At 39.0% G+C, this 16,842-nt stretch overlaps 1 protein-coding gene across 6 annotated transcripts in view; it reads right to left on the bottom strand.

Annotated features, from left to right (window-relative positions):
* Positions 1–16,842, bottom strand: part of Zbtb44 (zinc finger and BTB domain containing 44) — a 58,114-nt gene that overhangs the window by 35,070 nt on the left and 6,202 nt on the right.

The following is a 16,842-nucleotide window of genomic DNA, read 5'->3' as shown; positions in this document are numbered from 1 at the left end:
GTCTGAGGCCAGCTTGAGCTATAGGGTAAGATCCTGTGTCATATAAATAAAAATGAAGGCACTAATAATAAAAATACATTCTCTAAACCATCAACCAGTGGTTTATAAATTACTATATTAATGAGAGGCATTTTAAAACAACAGTTAAATGACAATTATAGAGTCTTTTATGCGCCAGAAACTACTGTAAATATCTAACACATGATAATCTTTTGATTGTAAAGACACCTTGGTCAGTAGGTATATAATTATTCCTTGTTCTAAATGTGAACAAGCAGCAATTATTGTTAGGCAAGCATTATATAATAATTCTATCAAATATTTTATTCAGATAAATGTATAGGGAGAAATGAGAAGAGAAGGGGCTGGGGATTTAGCTCAGTGGTAGAGCGCTTACCTAGGAAGCGCAAGGCCCTGGGTTCGGTCCCCAGCTCCGAAAAAAAGAACCAAAAAAAAAAAAAAAAAAAAAAAAAAAGCAATCTTTGGGGTTGGGGATTTAGCGCAGTGGTAGAGCGCTTGCCTAGGAAGCGCAAGGCCCTGGGTTCGGTCCCCAGCTCCGAAAAAAAAGAACCAAAAAAAAAAAAAAAAATGAGAAGAGAAGAAGAAAAGATTTCAAGATTTTCAATAAGTCTATTGAATAATCTAATGACAGGAGACAAAAACTGTTCCCTGTCTGACATCATGATAAAGGATAACATGTAATGAACCCTATGCTATGAAGGTAAGAGAAATGATGCCATAGAAGTAATGACCTTGACCAGTTTTGAACCTGCTCTAGGAACACTTATTCTGTTATACGGATTAAAGAAGAAAGTCAATTAAGATATTTAAAGACAAAGAAACCCTGCTCCACAAACTCTTAAGTACAAGTAATCACAGGTAGACAGAATAGTGCATGCCTGTGATCCTAACTAGCATTTCGGAGGCAGTAGCATTAGAAAAATTACCACAAGTGATTGATACATGATGAGTTCCATCCCAACCACAGCAAGATTCTGTCTCAAAAACTCAAAACAACAATACTCCCAAACCCAAACTTAAAAACAAACAAACAAAACCCCAAAGTAATCACAAAGAGATAATATAGTTAGGATTGAGCTAGGCACAAAATAATTTGATAATAGATTGATAATTTTTCTCTCACACAAACAGGTCATTGCTGTATGTCAATAAACTGGCCACTTGTTTTAAAGCTGGGTCAGCAAGAATGACTGTGTTGATTTCAGTCACGTGGTTGACAGCAGAAGAATGACTTCAGAGCAAATGACACTTATGACCCAGGGACAATCTGCATGATACACAGGCATTAAAAAAATAAGAAAGTAAACACTGTAGTTTGAATGCTAAGAAGAGACCACTTCAAACATAGTTTGGGTAGATGCCCTGGTACTGTATCAGCCTTCCAAATAAGTACAAGGCTACTATTTTTGCAAGGAGGAGGTGGAAAACTTTTCCAACCTGGTGATACCACCATTTTCGACAACCAAAGAGCTAGAAATTAGAAAAGGAGTTTTGGCAATAATCAGTAAGTTTTGAATTCCAAACTCCATTCAACTTTTTTCTTCTTTCCTAAAAGGAAAAAAATAGTGATTGCCCTCAACCACATGATCCCAATCAAATACAATAAGCTCCTTGGGATCCTCATGTCTCTGTGTCCTCAGCTCTGAGATCACAGGTACATAACACCATGACTGACATTTTATGTGGGTGTTGGTAAGTGGAACTCAGATCCTCATGCTTGCTTAACAAGCACTTTGCCACTGAATTATCTCTTTTTCTGATTAAGAATACGGTGTAAGGGATTGGTCTGACGCTGTTTGTAATCAAATACTAAATTCTGTACTATAAGATCTGGTTTCCTCAAGACAAGCAGATTCTCATGTACACCAGCTTTTGTTATGTGAACCTTGCTCCCCAAGTTAATTGATCAATAAAGGCTAAAACCAGTGATTGGGCAATAGACAGAGGTAGGCGGGTTTACAGTTACCTGGCCAAAAGTCTCAGGTAGAAAGGAGAGGATGGAGAAAGGACAGGGAGGAGGACTTAACATCTACCTTGACTCCTAACACACCTTCCATATCCTCTATTCACACGCAACAATCTAGAAAAGAACCTTTTTCTCCTCAAAGATTTATGTATGTGAGCACATTGTAGCTGTCTTCAGACACACCAGAAGAGGGCACCAGATCCCATTACAGATGGTTGTGAGCCACCATGTGGGTGCTGGGATTTGAACTCAGGACCTCTGGAAGAGCAGTTAGTGCTATTAATTGCTGAGCCATCTCTCCTCCAGCCCTAGAAGAGGACTTTTAACTGAGGCTGACCTAACCCTAAGCCAGGGGGCGGTTACCTGCACAGGATACCAAGATCAAGCTTTAGAAACACTGCAAAGGAACAGGATGGATTAAAAACAAGCAAGCAAGCAAGCAAGCAAGCAAGCAAGCAAGCAAGCAAGCAAGCAAGCAAGCAAGCAAGCAAGCAAGCAAGGCTGCCCATCTACCACCAGCCACTGAGAATTTGGCTATTCATTTCCTCAGTCACTCCTGAGTATGGCTAAAAGAATTAGGAGGAACCAAGAGTGGAAGAAGTTAATGAAGAATGATTCTGACTTTTCTAATAAGGAAGACATATCCTTCCTTCCAGTCAACAAAGGAAACCTCTTATCAGACTACATAATTCTTCTGTGTAGAGTGTACACCTCTTCACAATCTCCACATTCCCCCTCCTCCTCTCAAACCATGAATTAAATTATAAACCTTCAGCGAGAACTGCTCTATTGGAAGGCCTGTCAGTCCTCAAGAACATCTCAGTCAACCTCCTCCTTACTCATTCAGTTGAGTGGACACTCATCTGCATAGATTTGGTAAATCGACAAACTCATATCTCAATACAAACAATATAACCGTTTATTCAACCTTACTGACATCTTTTGGTGCTGTCTAGAAGCATTTCCCTCTGAAACAAAAAATACTTCAGAAATCAACCATGTATTCCTACAAGAGATAATCCACAGATATGCCTGTTACTCAAAACTTCTCTCCAAAGTTATAATGGTTTGCAGTCTCTATTTCCAAAAATAATCCAAGAGGTCTCATAAGGCTTTGGGTATTACCTTTATACTGTGTATAAACCCCAATCTTCAGAAAAAATCGAAAAGTTCCAATCTATCTTAAAACACCTTATCAAACCATCTCTGCAGGTTCAACAAGAGGGGCCCCAACTCAATGCCTTACTTCTCTCTCCTCTCCTCTCCTCTCCCCCCTCCCCTGGCTCTGTCTTTTCTAAGATTTAGAGACATTCTCAAGGCATGGTGGTTGGTGCTGTTAACATGACAGAGTAGAGAACACTGAGGCAATGAGACTTTGGGTGTGCTCATGAGCAATTATTTTGGTTGCACAAAGGTGTTAAGTCTGGCTCACTGTGGAGGACAGCATTCCTCAGCTGTTGGGACTGTACAAATAAATGAACAAAGGAAACTGGGCAACAGCACCCATTTGTTTTTGTTTTGTACTCTGATTCCTGATTATAGATGGTGTGTTACTAGCTGCTTCAATCTCCTGCCACCTAACCTTCTCTCTTATGGCAGGCTATACCCTTGAACTGTAAGCCAGAATAAACCCTAGGTCCCTTAAGTTGCTTTTGTAATACTAATTTGTCATAGCAACAGCAAAGAAAACAAAGATAATGAGAACTTTTGTGCTTAAGTCCTTTCAAGTTATTCTACCACAGGCTTTTTCTCAACACTCATGTCTTAGTTGGGGTTTTACTGCTGTGAACAGACACCATGACCAAGGCAACGCTTCTAAGGACAATATTTAATTGGGGCTGCCTTACAGGTTCAGAGGGTCAATCCGTTATCCTCAAGGCGGAAACATGACAGAGTCCAGGCAGGCCTGGTGCAAGAGGAGCTGAGAGTTCTACATCTTCATCTGATGGCTGCTAGGAGAAGACTGACTTCCAGGCAGCTAGGATGAGGGTCTTAGGCCCATGCCTAAGTGACACACCTACTCCAACAAGGCCACACCTCCTAATAGTCACTCCCTAGGCCAAACATATACAAATCACAACTGGCATCCCTACCAAACTGTCGCTTGAGAAACCACCTGCCTGATCTTTGTAGCTTGATTCTTAGAAGCCTGATCAGAGTTCTAAGCTGGTCAACATTTTCTGGCTCCTTCCTTTCACCCAAGATCTTAGAATCAAACCTGGAGCTTGTATCCTCATAAAGGACACAAGGACAACCAGCCTTTTCAACAAGGTAAGGGTCTCACTGCAGCTAGGCTTTCAGGATTTGTCTCAGAACTCTCAACACAAGCTTAACCTTTCACACTATACCAACAAATCTACAGATGACCTGCTCCTCTTTAAAAAGGTAAAATGCCCATATGTCTGAAAGAACAGGGAAGGTCTTAAGAGATTTCTACAGGGGCATTACTCAGTACTTGAGTCATCTGCCCATGGATCAGACTACTTGGAATGCCCTAACTCTAGCCAGGAACAAACACCTTCAGGGGCATTTCTAAGATTAAGTATACTTCCAAGAAATTTAACCTTGTATTTAAAAACTGCTGAGTGGGTTGGAGTGATTTCTCAGCTGTTACAAGCACTGGGTGTACTTCCAGAAAACCTGGGTTTGGTCCCCAGGACCCACATGACAGCTCACGTTTTCAGTAACTTCAATACCCAAGGATCAGATGACCTCTTCTAGGCTCCTACATGCATTTAGTGCACACACATATAAGTAGGTAATATGCCCACACACATGAAATAACAAAATAATAAAAAATAAAAACTATAACTATAATTTTTAAATTTTAAACAAACCCTTTTTGTTTTTCTTGTTTTTCTCCTGGGTCAGTGTATGAGAGCTCTATCTTCAGCTATGTGGTAGTCATTTCTTTTACTTAGACTGTGACTATCTTTACCATCTGTCCTGAACTTTTATTCACTGTAGGAATTGCCTACCCTTTGTTATCACAAGTTACTCCACTCTGTACTACAAAACTAGCCAAAATCGCTCTGTTCCAGATTGTTGGATTTATGTCCTCACATCCCTGTTTGTAAGACACATCCTGGGCTGGAGAAATGGCTCAGCAATCAAGAGCACTTGTTGTTATTAGAGAGGACCCAGGTTCAGAACACACACTGTAGCTTACAACCATCTGTAATTCTAGTTCCAAGGGATCCAATACCTTCTGGCTATCTTGGGTACCAGGCAGGCATGTGGTATATACACATAGATACGTGTAAGCAAAACACTTATGCACATAAAATAAACATCTTTTTAAAAAAAGTGTAAAATAAAAAAGGCGTCTCACTGTAACAACCGACTAGGTAACTATCAACACTATTCTTTACATTCAAACAACGGTCATTGATATTATCATTGTTATTCATGTAAAGGATCAAATTCTCAATGACAAATCCCTACCAATATTCAGATCAATAATCTGAACTAAGATGAATTCAAGCACAGAACTTATGGGTAAGATGGTAGATTGGAAGTCCCGACAATAAGACACAATGAAAGAAACAGTCAAGATAAAACACAATAATCTTTATTCCTATAAGAGACAGTACCGGTAAATTAATTTAGTTGCCCTGGTTGTGGAAGCTGGGACTGAAGTGAATTATTCCGTCTAGGCTGGTCCTTAAAGCCACCATGAGTTCCTACTCGTGCCTGGCTCCATCATCCAGAGAGCACCAAGGAGGAAACAGACTTGATGCAGTACAGCTGTGCCAGAAACTTCCTTGAAAGCATAACTAGTCTAAATTCCCCGGTGCAGTACACACCCCAAATCTGGTTTTATGAGTTTGAACTGGAATTGCAAACTGAACACCTCCATGACTCAAAACTCATCCCCCAACAAAGAACACGGATAAAAAAAAAAATGTAATCTATTATTACACTTACCTCTTGGTTTAGTATTCTTACATTTGTCTTTTTTTTTTTTTTTTTTTTTTGGTTCTTTTTTTCGGAGCTGGGGACCGAACCCAGGGCCTTGCGCTTCCTAGGTAAGCGCTCTACCACTGTGCTAAATCCCCAGCCCCACATTTGTCTTTTTAAAAGGTATTTTAAACTTCACTCTTGCATATCTCATAACAGTCTTGCTTTAGTTTAAAAAAGCTTCCTCTCCAAGCTTCTCTCCCACTTTGCTTTTTTCAAAGTTGATCTAATACTTATCCCTATCTATCCCCACATTCCCCCTTCTTTCTCCCTCTATAACTGAGTAACTAAAGTTCTATCATACATCACACTATCCTTATCTTTGTTCCTTTAGCCTCCAACTGTTTAAAAAAAAAAAAAAAAGAGGGTTGGTGGGGAGACTACTGTTGTTTCCTGGCTGGTTTGGCAACTGTATAAAGGGAATAGTTGTTAAGAGTTGTGGTTGTCCCCTGAAGTTAAAATTCTACCTTGGGGGGAAGATATACAGGAAGTACCAAGCACTCCGGGCCCTTGGCCTGAGATTATAACTTCTGAACTATATATATCTTAAATCTTCTACAATCTAGCCCCATTTGAACATTACAAACATTTCAACTGAAGGAATACAGCTAATAAAAATTTCAGTCAATGAAATAATCCCAACACAGTAATATGAAAAACAAGAAAAACTACAAAAACAAAATTTCTCCCAAAATTATTAATCCCATGGTATTGGCACCCATCAAGAGTGAATTAGATGAAATCCCAGGTAACAATATAATTAAATTATAGACCTGAGAGAGCAGTGAGCATAGAAGCATGCCAAATACTCTGAATATTACCTTTGCACTAAAATTAACTCTACCAAATATCTGAAACCCACTACTTTAAAATTCAGCCTCACTAAAAATTTCAGGCCATAGTCACAGTGAAGGCCTGATCCTCACCCTGCCCATCTCATGCACTAATATAACATGAATGGCATCTAGTCCATTTCCGAACAGAGATCTTGTTTCTCTCTGAAACTTCATGAGCTGGATATCTACACTTATATTTCTCTTAGCATTCTAGTTTCTTAAATTCCAACCAGATTGGCCCATTATCTTCTGCATCTAGCGATTTTCTAGTCCCAAATTCCAAAATCTATCACATTCCTGCTGGAAATCAGTTCCAAAAACTTAATTACATGGTCAGTTTTATCACATCAACATTGTGATAAACTAGTACTTCTTGGCACCATCTGTACTAGTAATTTTTTTCTTGCTGTACAAAATGCCTAGTAAGAAGCAACTAAAGAGAGGATGTTAATTTTGGCTTACACTTTGAGAAGAAGGTATATTCAAAATGCTTAGAAGTAAATGAAAATCAAAATCAATACCTTTAGGATCCCATGAATGCTGTTCTACAGAAGGAAATCCATAACTATAAGTGACTACATTAAAAAAAATAACAAACCATAAAACCCAGATGTCTACTGAAATGGTTCATGGGTAAAGACATGGATGGGTGTGTAAGTAAAGCACTTGTTGCCAAGTCTGATAACTGAGTTTTGTCTCCAAAATCCACATAAAGGAGGAAGAGGAGAAACAAATCTACATACTGTCCTTGGGCCTCTACACACCAACACAGCAACTGTGTGCCCCTCCTTGCCTCAGGACAAAATATTTTTAAAAAACAGATTGATTTCAAAGAAATAATTTAGTGTTCCAAGGGCCTTACACACATACACACACACACACACACACACACACAGACACAGACAGAAATAAAAGAAACTCAAGATCCTAACTGATGAAATTGAAATGAGGGAGAAAATATAAATCAATTAAACAAAGAAATGGTTCTTTATCTTAGCACTTGGGAGGCAGAGGCAGCCAGAACTGTGTGAGTTCCAGGCCAGTCTGGTTTACACAGTGATTTCTAAGACAGCCAGAGCTATGAATAGAGACCTTATCCCAAGGATGATGATGATGATGATGATGATGATGATGATAGTAATAAACAAATGAATAAATAATGTTCCAAAAAGATTAACAAGATCAAAAACTCATAGCCAAGCTAATCACCAAAAGAAAGAGAAGACTCTAATTACAATCAAGAGGTGAAAAAGGAAACATTACAACAGATTCCAATTACATTTTAAAAATAATCATCAAAACTTAAAATTCCAAACATTTGGAAAATCTAGAAGAAATGGATGGCTCATGCAACCAAGACGAGTCAGACAAATTTGATCAATAGATTAGTAAAGTCCAAAAACTTTCATCATTTCAAATTGGAACTCAGTACCCATTAAGCAACAATTTGGTCCTCTCTTCTCCTAGAAGACATTCTTCTAGTTTCTGCCTTGGAGTTTATAATTCAAGGTTTTAAGTAGTCATCTGCATAACACTCTCATAATTGTTCCATACTATAGCTCATCAAACTTTCCCTGCTCTCTAAGATTGAGTAATTTACAGTGTTGTGTGAATATACCACATTTGTTTTGCCCATTAATGAGCTCTGCTCAATATCATCCTGAGTGAGGTAACCCAACCACAGAAAAACACACGTTATGCACTCATTGATAAGTGGATATTTGCCCAAATGCTCGAATTACCCTAAATGCACAGAACACATGAAACTCAAGGATCACCAAAATTCGGATGCTTCACTCCTTCTTTAAAAGGGGAACAAGAATACCCTTGACAGGGAATAGGGAGGCAAAGTTTAGAACAGAGGCAGAAGGAACGCCCATTCAGAGCTTGCCTCACATGTGGCCCATACATATACAGCCACCAAACTAGATAAGATGGATGAAGCAAAGAAGTGCAGGCTGACAGGAACCGGATGTAGATCTCTCCTGAGAGACACGGCCAGAATACGGCAAATACATAGGTGAATGCTAGCAGCAAACCACTGAACTGAGAACAGAACCCCCGTTGAAGGAATCAGAGAAAGGACTGAAAGAGCTTGAAGGGGCTCAAGATCCCATATGAACAACAATGCCAAGCAACCAGAGCTTCCAGGGACTAAGACACTACCCAAAGACTATACATGGACTGACCCTGGGCTCCAACTGCATACATAGCAATGAATAGCTTAGTAAGGGCACCAGTGGAAGGGGAAGCCCTTGGTCCTGCCAAGACTGAATCCCCATTGAATGGGACTCTTGTGGGGAGGGTGGTAATGGGGGGAGGATGGGGAGGGGAACATCCATATAGAAGGGGAGGGGGAGGAGTTAGGGGGATGTTGGCCTGGAAACCGGGAAGGGGAATAACAATTGTAATGTAAATAAGAAATACCCAATTTAATAAAGATGGAGAAAAAAAAATAAGGAACCAATGTTACCTAGCAGGGTTAAAGCATTTACTCTTTGTCGCTAATATCTTACTATGAGTAATTAAAGTACATCATCTTCCTTCAGTGAAGCTTTAAGAAAAAAAAAAAAAGAGCTCTGCTCAAATTCAGACTTTAGGAAAGGTGTTTTGAAGAACCATGTATTCCTATAGCCTTCTAATATACTTGACTGAAGTTCACCCAAAGATCAAATTCTAACATTTCACTAATTTTTCAGAACAGTGGTTACTTTAAATTCCTTTCTTTTCCAAGTTACCAGTCTCACTTGTATTTTTATTCTTTTAGCCATGACATAGGTGACAAGTATGGGATATATTTCCACAGGCAAAGTTGCTTTTTAAAAAATTATGCTGATAGTGTAACAAATATTATTCTGACAATGAGTTTTAAGTGTATAGTTCAATGATTTAAGTATGTTCACACTGTTACATAAGCAGTACTCAAAACAGGGTTTCTCGGGACTGGGGATTTAGCTCAGTGGTAGAGCGCTTACCTAGGAAGCACAAGGCCCTGGGTTCGGTCCCCAGCTCCGAAAAAAAGAACCAAAAAAACAAAAAACAAAAAAACAACAACAACAAAAAAAAACAACAGGGTTTCTCTGTATAGACCTGGCTATCCTGGAACTCATTTTGCAGACCAGGCTGGCTTCAAACTCAATGATCTTTCTGTCTCTGCCATACTCAGCCTAAGTGGGACCATTTTTATCTATTTTTAAAACTTTCAGGGAACAAAAGTAAGTAACAACACAGACCCATGGTTATATCCAAAGAATTTTACAAAGTGTATATATAGATAGTACATTTAACCCACTTAAATCAAATTCTCATTTTCTCATTTTTCCTCTGTCTCTCAGTCTCTTTCTGTATGCTGAAATTAAAGGCATATGTTACCACATCTGGCACAATTTTTTCCTGAAAAACCATGTATTATATCTGTGTGCGTGTTATATGTGGGAAGGCATGCTTACATAGGTTAGGAGAACTCTGTGAAGTCAGTTTCTCTTGCTACATTTACATGGTTCTAGAGACGTTACTCAAGTTGTCAGGCTTGAATAGTAAATGTCGAGTCTCAACAGCACAAAATTATCATTTTTATATAGTTAATATACATTCAACCTCATTTTAAAAAACTGAACTTTGACAATAAGAAATCTTTGTTATTTACTCCCCAGATAATATCAAAGAAGTACATGAATAAATAAAAACTCTAAACAGTTTAATATTATACCTTATACAATGTGATATCATTACAATTTCTTTCATTATTATCATGGATGCTTATACTAATATGGATAATTATATGCTTCCTCTTTAAAAAATTATTAATGCTGGGGAGTGGAGACATGGCTTGGAAGTTAAAAGCATTTGTTGCTCTTACTGGGTTTGATTCCCAGCACCCATATGGTAGCTCACAATCATGTTTAACTGTAGTTCAGAAGATCCAACATCCTTTTCTGGCCTCTATGAGCATCAGGCATATACTTGGTGCACAAGCATACATCCAGGCAAAACACCCATATACATAAAGCAATAAAACTAACAATGTTTTTATTCAGGTTAGGCATGGTGGCATATGCCTTTAACTCCAGTACTCAGGAGTCAGAGCTGATCTACAAAGAAGAGCTGGCATATGGTTCAGTGGGTACACACAGTGTTTTACTAACATGACCCTAAGTTGAATCCCCTGCTCTACATAATAATAATAATAATAATAATAATAATATAATAATAATGATAATAACCAAAAGTAGAATTCTAATAACCACAAACATGCCAATAACTAATAACTACCATAACTATTAACAATACTATATATTAGTAATGGTTCTTTAAAAAAATTAAACTAGGAAACCCAATTCTTAAAGCTCTGATTTACCCACAACTAATTAATAGATGGCAATCATAAAAGTTTGGGTAAGATCTGCTCATTTGTGGACAGTGACTAAACTGATCAAGAACAGGACTTCAAATAGCTGCGTTGGAAATCACTAATCTATAGATAGCAACAACTACAAAGAGATGGAATTTGGATCTTAGACATAAGCTTAGCTAAATTAGTAATTTAGCAGAACTGGGAGTGGAACTCAAGATTACTTGGTTTCTAGAGTCTACAGCTTTGTACACAACTCAAGTTAAAACTAGAACCTAAGGGCTGGGAAGTTGACTCAGTGGGTAGGGTTCTTACCTGAGTTCAGATCTTTAGCAGCCATGATGGGTATTGGGAGTATGGGGGAAGTTGGGTGTCTCTGCACGCACCTACAACTCTAGAGTGGGGACAGAGACAGGAGGATTGTTGGAGCTTGGTGCCACCTACCTACTTGTCACTTTCCTCAAAAAACTCAAAGTTCAGAAAAACCCCATCTAAAGGGAATAATGCAGAGAACAGAGGCTACACCCTGGTGACTTCCTCTGACCTAGACATGTACATGCACATGTGTGAGCTGGCCCAAGCACGCGTGCGCACACACGCATGCACACATGAAACGAAAGGCAGAAATAGCAAGATTAATAAAGAATGGGGGAAAAGTAGTAAGCATGCTGCCCTGTCAATGGGACAAATACTAAATAAACAGCATGAATGACTGAGGTACTCGCAAGACCTCTTACAACATATGAAGACATGGTATCTACATGATAATTAAGGATAACCAAGAAATAGCATGAATGACTGAGACACATAAACATATTAGAACAGTTTTAAAGTTATAGCTACTAATACAACATGTATGATGGTTCATACCTTTAATCCTGGCACATAGGAGGGAGAGGCAGACCGATTTAGGTAAGTTCATAGGCTTTTCAGGACAACCAGGACTACACAGAGACCCTGTCTCAAAACAAAAACAAACACTCTCCCCCCAACTCCTGCCCTAATTGGTGAGTTTTCCCAAACTCAAATTCCCTGTTATTTAAATAAGAAAATCCCTGGAGTCCAGACACTTACTAGCTCATGGCTTATCATGTTAAACTATTAAGACAGTGCTTTGCAGCACTTCCATAAACTGAAACATTAATACTGTTTTTAAGATACAAGATCCTGGGGCTGGAGAGATGGCTCAGTGATGATCTGAGATCAGACTTCCAGGACCTATGCATACAGTAAAGCAACTTGTATCAAGCTGTCCTCAGACCTCCACAGGCATACCTATAGCACTCATGTGCATGGAACACACATACACACAAAGCAAAAAAAGAAATAAAAAGCAAAATAAACATCACAAGGACAGTAACAGCAATTTATATTTGATGCTAGAGCTTTTTTCACTATATATATAAGCTATCAGCTCTAATCTTTTAGATGCTTTTCTAGGCTTCCACTCCTCCCTCCTTATACTTCAACATGAATTCTACTTTAGTAAAATCAACTCTGGGTCCTCATTCTTTAACTCCAACATATAGATTTCTAGTTCTCAACTTCTGGCATCCTTTTTTGGAGTTGTACTTGAATACTTTCACTAGGTTAAATTCTATTCTTTTGCCCTCTCTACCCCACATTAGTGCAATGCCTTCTATCTCTGTGTCCCTTTGCATTTATAATGCGTCTTAGCCACCATTCTACTGCTATGAAGAAACACCATGACCAAGACAACTTAGCTAACATCTGATCTGAAAGTTGCAGGGGACAGGGTAGGGGTAGGGGTTGGTGTTGGGGATAGGGACTGGGGACTGGGCCTGGCATGGACTTTTGTAACCTCAAAGTCTACCTACAGTGACATACCTCCTCCAATAAGGTCACACCTCCTAACCCTTCCCACACAGTTTTACTAACTGCGACCAGGTATTCAAATACATGGGGACCATTCTCTTTCAAACCACCACAAATTATTCACATCTTAAAAACCTTATGACAGGGGTTGGGGATTTAGCTCAGTGGTAGAGCGCTTGCCTAGCAAGCACAAGGCCCTGGGTTCGGTCCCCAGCTTCCAAAAAAAAAAAAAAAAAAAAAAAAAAAACAACAACAACAACAACAAAAAAACACCCCTTATGACATCGTTGTGAAATAAATCAATCTCAGAACTTTGTCTTTTAATTAAATTCCACCCTAATTTTATTACTAGGTTATTGCTTTTTCTCCACCGAACTCCTGAGACAGTTGTATCTACAGTATGGATGCAACATAATACTAATGTAGTTTACTAGCTCTGCCTTCTCTACAGATAATTATGATCATAATTCATTCCTTTAAAACCATTTTTTTAAAAAAAAATTAAAAAAAAAAACCAAAAAACAAAAAACCATTTTTTAAGTGCTTTAGTGGATTCATTAAGACCATGAGGCACTCCTATTTGAAGTATACAATTTAAGACTGGTATATCAGAATATCAGCAGAGGTTTTCATTTAAAAAAAAAAAGGAAAAGAAATTATCTTATTTTCTGAAACAAGGTCTTACTATTTAGCCCTTGGCTGGCCTAGAACTCATTATGTAGACCAGGATAGCCTCAAACTCAGAGATCTGACTGCTTCTGCTTCCCAAGAGATAAAGGCACATGCCATCATGTGTGGCTCAAAACTGGCACTTTTTTTCATTTCCTTCTTTTCATTACCTTCAAGTAAACAGATCAAGGATAGTTTAGTAATGAGGATAGAAATAACAGAAAAGTTATAATGAATAACCAGGGTTCTGTGACATGCCAGAAGCCAAGAAGATTATATGTTTCAAAGAGAGATTAATAAAATCAATTAATAAAATCAAATGCTGACAGAGCAAAGGTATAAAGCAAAGTCTTTTTGGTTTTGTTAATGCAGTCAGTAGACAGTCACTAAAGAAAAGAACTAATAAAAGCATAAAAAGCACTAGAGTTAGAAACAAAATTACAATGGGCAAAGATAATACCCACAAAGATGGGCGGGTTGGTAAAGTGCAAGGGTGAGGACCCGAGTCTGAATCCCAGAACCCGGATAAAAGCAAGGTTGGTGGCATGCATCTGTAACCCCAGCAGTAGGGTGTGTGGTGCAAACAGGTGACTACTTGAAGCTCTTTGGCCAGGTGGCCTAGATAAACTGGTGAGCTCTAGATCCAGTGAGAGAATCTGTCTCAAAAGCTAGGACAAAGGAATGGCTCAGCAGTTAAGAGTTCTTGCACTTGCAGAAAATCCAGGTCCAATCCACAGGATTCACCTGGCAGTTCACAACTGTCCAGGACATCTAATATCTACTTCTGATTTCCACAGGTACCATGCACACGCATGGTAAGACTAAGATATCCTTGCAAGAAAAACAGAGACACGCAAGTACCTGTTACCCAACACTAAGGAGGCTGATATAGGAGTGCTGCATACGTCATCATGATCCACCCACCCACCCACCCAGACTAGAAGGATGACAAGGCGCCACTGACAACTCAATTGAAATCAGAGATCAAAACTGGTAGCAAGAATGACCTAAGGCTTTCTGAGTTACATTTAAGCTACACTTCATAAACTTAAATGACTCTTTTACTGAAAACAGTTGTTACTGTTTTGTTATTAGTTATTGTTACTAATAATAAGTTCCTAGCAATGTTTAAAGCATTTTTTCACATTATAGGATTTCATTTCACATAACCATGAGATAGACATTATTTGAATCTTAATTTTATCAGTGAAGAAAATGAAGTGTCTGGGAACACCTGTTGCTCTTTCAGAGGGCCCAAGTTCAGTTCTTAGCACTTACATAGCTCACACTGCCTATACTTCCAGTTCTAAGGGACTCGACACCCACTTCTGCCTCTTGGGCACCAGGATTTACTCCAGAATAAGTAAATCTTCTGGCCAAGAGCATCTAAGGCACTGTTAAGTGAAGAAGCTAATGTAGCATTCAACCAAGAATTCAAACTTAATGTTTCTTTGTATTTTTATCCATCCATCCATCCATCCATCCATCCATCCATCCATCCACTCCATATCCTGGTTACAGACTTCCAACCTCCTCTCCTCCCAGTCCCATCCTCACAAGTCCCTTCCCCAAGTACCTCTTCCCCCCAGGACATCATGTTAGAGCAGAACTAAGTAATATCCTCCTCCACTGAGGCCTGACTAGTTGTCAGTCCAGCTAGTGGAAAGGGATCAAGGGCAGGCAAAAGAGATAGTCCTTGGTCCAATTGTTAGGAGATCTACGTGAAGACTAAGTGCATACCTGCTTCAAATATGTAGGGGCCTAGGTCCAGACCCTATACACTATGGTTGGTGGTTCAGATTCTGTAAGTTCCCCCATGGGCTCAGGTTAGTTGACTTTGTAGGTCTTCTGTGATGCTCTTGACTCCTCCAGCTTGCTTAACTCTATCCCCAAGTCTTCCACAAGACCCACTCCCCACCTCCTGCCCCACCTGCAGCCCACTCTGCCTATGGCTCTGGGGCTCTACATCTGTTTCCATCAGCTGCTGGAAGAGGCCTCTCTTTATATTTTTAAAGGCAAACATATAACTTGCAACACCTGCAATCTCAACACTGGGAAAACCAAGATAGGACTGCCAGAAGTTTGTGGCTACATACTGAGTTCCAAAAGAGTCTATATGTACACTACACAATGAAACCCAATCTCAACAAACCAGCATTAATACCAACAACCTACCCATGACTGAGACTAAAGATTTTCAGCTCCTGATGTAAAATGAAGTATTTTCAACATAAAAAACAACAAACAACTTCTCCAAGACTTTCAGTTTAATCTAGGTAAAGTTTAATCAATCCTTATTTAGTGGGAGAACTATTTGTTTCATAATAAACGTGGAGGCATTTAAAACAAAAACATCTAATAAAACTTACACGAATTGTGTTCTATATGATGTCAGGACACCACATGGAGAAATTATTTTTGTTATACAAATTAGTTATAAGGGTATTTAAATTATTTTTAGGAACTTAATTAAGCGTCTCTTAAATAATGAGGAAAATTCCCTTTACAAGTCTAGGAAGAGGCTAGAGAGATGGGCTGGTGGTTAAGAGCCCTCTTACCCCCGCTGCTTGCGTTTAATGCCTACCACTATGGCAGGTGGCTCACAACTGCTGTAACTGTATTCACATGCTCAGATTCCCCCTGCCCCAAGACAACTTTTTTAAAAGCTTAAAAAAAAATCCTAGAAGGATGAACTAGAAGTTTCAGATGATTATTGTACACAAAGACAATTTACTTTATTGGTTTTTAATCAGTTGTCAATACTTTTAATTCTTTGAGAACTTCATATATTTGATCATATTCACCCTAACTCCTCTCATATTCACCCTCACCTCCCTACCCACCCAACTTTTAGCTTTCTTTTTCTCCTCCTTTTCCATGAGTCCAATTTATGTTGCCCAATTTCCTCTTAGGAGTGAGCCTTGCTCTGTAGTGCAGTCAATCTGCCAAGAGTCTTGACATTAAAGAAAACCACCCAACAGCTGTCACATATCCCCACTCCTCAGGTGGTGATGGGATTGTGCAGATCTTGGTCATGCTGTCACAACCACTGAGTTTACCGGAACAACTGTCCTGTTCTGTACTATTTCCTTCAAGCCAGCCACCATCTTTGGCTGGCTCTTACCATTTTTCTGCACCCTCTTTGTAGAAGATCCCAAGCTTTGAGAGAGAAAAACATATTCCTCTCATTTAGGGTTGTTCTT

The sequence above is a fragment of the Rattus norvegicus genome, chromosome 8, assembly GCF_021556685.1.
Source record: "Rattus norvegicus strain SHRSP/BbbUtx chromosome 8, alternate assembly SHRSP_T2T, whole genome shotgun sequence".
Classification (NCBI taxonomy): Eukaryota; Metazoa; Chordata; class Mammalia; order Rodentia; family Muridae; genus Rattus; species Rattus norvegicus.
This window is presented reverse-complemented; position numbering and strand designations above follow the sequence as displayed.